This window comes from Doryrhamphus excisus, linkage group LG16, assembly GCF_037039965.1.
Source record: "Doryrhamphus excisus strain RoL-2023G ecotype Guam linkage group LG16, RoL_Dexc_Guam_v1.1, whole genome shotgun sequence".
NCBI classification, from domain to species: Eukaryota; Metazoa; Chordata; class Actinopteri; order Syngnathiformes; family Syngnathidae; genus Doryrhamphus; species Doryrhamphus excisus.
This window is the reverse complement of record NC_136372.1, coordinates 3,605,604-3,611,684: the sequence shown is the minus strand read 5'-3', so window position 1 is coordinate 3,611,684 and position 6,081 is coordinate 3,605,604. Positions and strand designations below refer to the sequence as shown.

The following is a 6,081-nucleotide window of genomic DNA, read 5'->3' as shown; positions in this document are numbered from 1 at the left end:
CCATTATGGGAATTCTACAAGAAGAACATAAGAAGCTGAAGTGGAATGACTTGAGCGTTGAGCAGGACAGTGATAGTAATCTGCTCATGAAACTGCTCTTCTGTCCGGATATGATGCTGTGAATTGGATGATGCTGGTTGTCCATTATGGGAAGTCTGCAAGAAGAACACAAGAACCTGAAGTGGAATTACTTCAGCGTTGAGGAGGACAGTGATAGTAATCTGCCAGTGAAACTGCTCTTCTGTGTGGAGATGATGCTGGTTGTCCATTATGGGAAGTCTGCAAGAAGAACACAATAACCTGAAGTGGAATTATTTAAGCATTGAGCAGGACAGTGATAGTAATCTGCTCATGAAACTGCTCTTCTGTCCGGATATGATGCTGTGAATTGGATGATGCTGGTTGTCCATTATGGGAATTCTACAAGAAGAACACAAGAACCTGAAGTGGAATTACTTCAGCGTTGAGCAGGACAGTGATAGTAATCTGCCAGTGAAACTGCTCTTCTGTGTGGAGATGATGCTGGTTGTCCATTATGGGAAGTCTGCAAGAAGAACACAATAACCTGAAGTGGAATTATTTAAGCATTGAGCAGGACAGTGATAGTAATCTGCTCATGAAACTGCTCTTCTGTCCGGATATGATGCTGTGAATTGGATGATTGCTGGTTGTCCATTATGGGAAGTCTGCAAGAAGAACACAAGAACCTGAAGTGGAATTACTTCAGCGTTGAGCAGGACAGTGATAGTAATCTGCCAGTGAAACTGCTCTTCTGTGTGGAGATGATGCTGGTTGTCCATTATGGGAAGTCTGCAAGAAGAACACAATAACCTGAAGTGGAATTATTTAAGCATTGAGCAGGACAGTGATAGTAATCTGCTCATGAAACTGCTCTTCTGTCCGGATATGATGCTGTGAATTGGATGATGCTGGTTGTCCATTATGGGAAGTCTGCAAGAAGAACACAAGAACCTGAAGTGGAATTACTTCAGCGTTGAGGAGGACAGTGATAGTAATCTGCCAGTGAAACTGCTCTTCTGTGTGGAGATGATGCTGGTTGTCCATTATGGGAAGTCTGCAAGAAGAACACAATAACCTGAAGTGGAATTATTTAAGCATTGAGCAGGACAGTGATAGTAATCTGCTCATGAAACTGCTCTTCTGTCCGGATATGATGCTGTGAATTGGATGATGCTGGTTGTCCATTATGGGAATTCTACAAGAAGAACACAAGAACCTGAAGTGGAATTACTTCAGCGTTGAGCAGGATAGTGATAGTAATCTGCCAGTGAAACTGCTCTTCTGTGTGGAGATGATGCTGGTTGTCCATTATGGGAAGTCTGCAAGAAGAACACAATAACCTGAAGTGTAATTATTTAAGCATTGAGCAGGACAGTGATAGTAATCTGCTCATGAAACTGCTCTTCTGTCCGGATATGATGCTGTGAATTGGATGATGCTGGTTGTCCATTATGGGAAGTCTGCAAGAAGAACACAAGAACCTGAAGTGGAAGTACTTCAGCGTTGAGCAGGACAGTGATAGTAATCTGCCAGTGAAACTGCTCTTCTGTGTGGAGATGATGCTGGTTGTCCATTATGGGAAGTCTGCAAGAAGAACACAATAACCTGAAGTGGAATTATTTAAGCATTGAGCAGGACAGTGATAGTAATCTGCAAGTGAAACTGCTCTTCTGTCTGGAGATGATGCTGTTCATTGGATGATGCTTGTTGTCCATTATGGGAAGTCTGCAAGAGGAACATAAGAACCTGAAGTGGAATTATTTAAGCGTTGAGCAGGACAGTGATAGTAATCTGCTCATGAAACTGCTTTTCTGTCCGGATATGATGCTGTGAATTGGATGATGCTGGTTGTCCATTATGGGAGGTCTGCAAGAAGAACACAAGAACCTGAAGTGGAATTACTTCAGCATTGAGCAGGACAGTGATAGTAATCTGCGCATGAATCTGCTTCTGTACAGGTGAGTGAGATTGGTGGAGCAAAAAAAAACTTATAGCGTTCTCATGTGTTTTTTCTATGATTTAACAAGCGTCTTTTGTTGTCTCTGCAGATTTACGGCAGAGACAGTGCATCCTTTCCGACCGTCTGACGTAAGGTTGGTTAAATTTTTGTATATTTCCTCTCACCCTTGCCAAAAACGGTTATGATTTGTTGTGATTTTTACTTTTTTTTGATTACTTTTTCTTTTAATATATGACTATTTATTAGAGAAGTTGAATGTATGACATTAGTCCTTAGATTTCTGTGACACCCAGAACAATTTAGTTAAATACTCCCGGTCCACTGGCTCAGTCAACACCGCCATCCACCGGCACGTTGTTAAACCAATATTGTTAGTGGTCAGGTGGTTGTAGTCCAGCCTTGCTGTGAGCTGTGGTGCTTTCTCTGACAGCCAAATATACCCTCCAGACCTCAGCTGGGGGGGGGGGTGGGGGTTCTATTCATAGCACCCTGAGCTCTCGCAATCATTTCACTGCTTTCTAGGAGAGCAGAGCATCAGATAGGAGAGCTGCAAGTCAACCACACTTTCTTAATTGATTGCGACCATTGTGACAGGAGCCTGTCAGTGCACACCAAACTGACCGCTGCCAGATTCTCTTTAGGCCATCACATTTCCCCTTCCAAGGTCCCCTATTATGCAAAAGTATTTTTTTTGCAATGTTCTAATATTAATGTGTCCCTCGAGCCTGTTTATAAGCACCAAACGTGAGTAAAATCTATCATCTCCATCACTTGCTTGTTCCACTTTGGAGGAAAAGAGGCGCTAAAATGCTCAGTTTTGCGGTCATGAGGGAACAATCTCCTCCGTCATGGACATGATAGTGCTAGCCTGTCCTGTTTATATGTCCGCCACTTTAAAAAGAGACAAGTTAAATCATTTTTGTTGTCTTCGACGAATATGCTAACATAGCATGATGTCACTTTATAATGAGAAATGTGAGAGTGTGATGAATTATGATAAAATGCATCTCTGGTATTGAATTACACACGTGTACCTAATGTCTAGTCAATCGAGAGTCTTTATTTTATTCCCATAACGAGCCCTCCGTCCCTAAAATGACCCATTTGTGTCAAGTTTGTCACAAATAAAGCAGGTTAAAAAAAAAAAAAGTGTGTCTTTTGGAAGGTGATGAAAAGGCTTGTGTGTGTTATGAGTCTGTTGCCCAGGGCTCCTGTTCCACATTGAGGGTAGTAGAGTGAATAAATATAGACAGAAGTAGTGTAGGTCAATAAGGAGGGGGATGATGCCTGTGGGATGATTGGAATATTTTAATAGTTCCTATTTTGTAGGCAGGGGCACATACTGTGGGGGCCCTTTCTTTGAAATAATCTGTTCCAGGGTCAAACTGTTACCATCCAAAATTTTTTTTAACTGTGCAGGAACAGTAAAATCATATAAGTCATATGAGTAATCATAATCATGGTAATAATGATTGCAATAATAATAATAATAATCCAAATAAATTAATAACAAAAAATAAATAAAAATATAAAAATAAAATAATAAAAACTAATAAAATAAAAAATGTAATAATTTTTAAATTGCAATAATAATAATGGTAATAATAATTATAATAATCCAAATAAATTAATAACAAATAAATAAATAAAAATAAAATAATAAAAATTAATAAAAAAAATGTTTTATAATTTTTAAAATAAATTACAAAATTAAAATAAATACTACCATATTTTTCATTTTTTTCCCCAGCAGAACCCTGTTTTAATGGTTTCTGTACTTATCCTGCGTTTTAACTTTCATGGAAAAAAATGCTGGTTCTGGTTCTAGTTCTGGTTCTGCCGGCGTAACTGAATGAAGAGGTGCTTTCTAACATTCCATCTAGTTTATATTCACACGTTCTTCGTTAATTGCCCTTTGATTGAGGGCAATTGGTGCAACGTTGGGTGCAACGTTTGGCCTATTTTTCCTGAAAATGTTGGTTGAATTCTGAATTGTACGACCTCCATTGAAATGAAAACACAAAGGCGTCTATTTTTCCATTAAAGTCGCGTAGTAACTTTGCTCTCCGTGTTGTCTCCCTGACAGTAAAACAACAACAACAACAACACAAACAATATCAGAATATATTTAGATATTTTCAGACATGTCAGTTGGGTGCGTCTTTGTCTATCTACCGATACAAATAACCACAAACACAGCCAGACAAAGTTGACTTTTTCCCTCAGTCTACCCTTGAACTTGGTGCTGGGACTTCCCTGAGGACTTCTAATCTTTCACTCTTGTGTTTATGGCATGTCTGTCAGTGAGAACTCAACACAAGCACATCAATTCTTGACGAAAATATCATATATCATTGCCAATGTGAACTGAATGTGTAGCATAAAAAGTACTTTTTTAGCTGGGGATGCCGGTGGAAAATACTGATACGTATTTAAGAGAGTCTGAAGCGCTATTAAAAAACATTTTAATGTGAACAATATTAGGACACTTTATATTTTACTGCAGGAACACACAAACAGAAACCTGTATTACACAGCATACAGAACAAAGTGGTGCAGTGAATGAAGTAGTAAACCGTGGTAGTTTTTACATCCACCACAAATTAAATTAGTTGGGATTAGAGCTGCAACAATCAATTAATCGACAATTTTTGGTATTTAAAGTGGCTGAAAAGTAGAAAACACAAAAAAAACACCCGGAAAACGACTGTACCGAATCTGAGTTCTCGGAAGTGCTTTTTGTTAAAGTGTTTTGCATTTCAGAAAAACAATGTCCCAACTCCCTGAATCTGATTGGTCCAAATGCTATCACTTCCTATATCACTGGGATTTGGTACATTCCCCTTCCGGCTGGTGTAATTGTAACTGTTTTGCACTTCTCAGGTATTCACTGTAGGACCTCCCTCTTTAGCAAAGCCAAGTCCACCCATATTCTTTAGTAATACTTAGTAATATAGTAATAGTAATACTATAATATCGTAATATAGTCATACTATGTGTAAGTAAGGTTTATAATTTCATATTAAATTGCAATGTCAGCGCTGGAGAGAACGGTCAGCCCCCCCCCAGCCAAGGTCTAGCAAGGTCCAAGCTGTGTCTAAAGTGAAACTGAGTTCCTCTTCTTCATAAGCCTGTAATGGAGGCTGTTGGTGTATTACTCTGATCTGGTTTCAACCAATCACGGCTAGGGGGCGGGGCGTCTCAGCCATGTCACAGAAGGGCGAATCATAACGAAACGTGAGAGATGAATTCAAAACAACAGTGGGTCTTTCGTCCAAGTGATGTGTTGCGATCAAAACTACTAATTTTGTGTTTGCTTCATATTGTTTCGGTCCATTGACTAATTACTTGATTAATCGGAACAACACACTTCAGATTAATCATTAGTTGCAGCTCTAGTGAGTATATACTTACAGTGTAGCTTATTTGGTCCTTTGTCAGCTACTCTCCGTGAACGGTTCATTATAAGGCTTTTCATGTTAAAAGGTTTCAAATAGTCGTTTATCACCATAAAAAGCTACACCTTTAAATTACTAATTTTTTAAAATACTTTGAAATAAAAACAACTGCACAAATTGCACAGCACAAATCAGGTACTCTATAATGCATATGGTCAAATATTCCGACCTTGACCTGTGACAATATTTTTATCCAATAAAAATAAACGATTCCTATTTACACCATTCAATAGTAGTGACGAGGCAATACTTGTACAAAGGGAACAGACTTAGATTGTGAATTGTTTACTATTTGAACAGTAAAAGCACAATATTTTGTAAGGTTGTGACAGCATCAACATAACAGTCGGTGTCATTTTTCTGCCCTTATGATTAAGGTTATCGAAGTACACAAAATTCGGCGATGACGTTTTTAGTCTCTCTTACATCCTCTGTAATAGGATAAATATTTTCCCCATGTAAAAGAATAAATACTGTAAATATTTACAAGGAAAAAACATGCTAACATGACTTTGCATTGCCAAAACAGTAGAATGAACCAATTATTCCGGCATTGCAGGAAGTTTGAACGTTAATACCGATTAGAGATGATCGTCGATCATTTATGGAGAAAATTAACCAGTTTATCGATTAATCTGAATG

At 38.4% G+C, this 6,081-nt stretch overlaps 1 protein-coding gene across 6 annotated transcripts in view; it reads left to right on the top strand.

Moving 5' to 3' along the window:
- Window positions 1-6,081, top strand: part of mrtfbb (myocardin related transcription factor Bb) — a 61,255-nt gene continuing 55,174 nt past the window's right edge. For 3 of the 6 annotated variants that reach the window (XM_078797379.1, XM_078797380.1, XM_078797377.1), the window contains exons 1-2: window positions 6-1,979; window positions 2,070-2,114. The gene's annotated coding sequence lies outside the window, so the exon portion shown is untranslated. Of the gene's footprint in view, window positions 1,980-2,069; window positions 2,115-6,081 lie in introns of all 6 variants that reach the window. The other 3 variants (XM_078797381.1, XM_078797383.1, XM_078797382.1) reach the window with 3 other exon arrangements.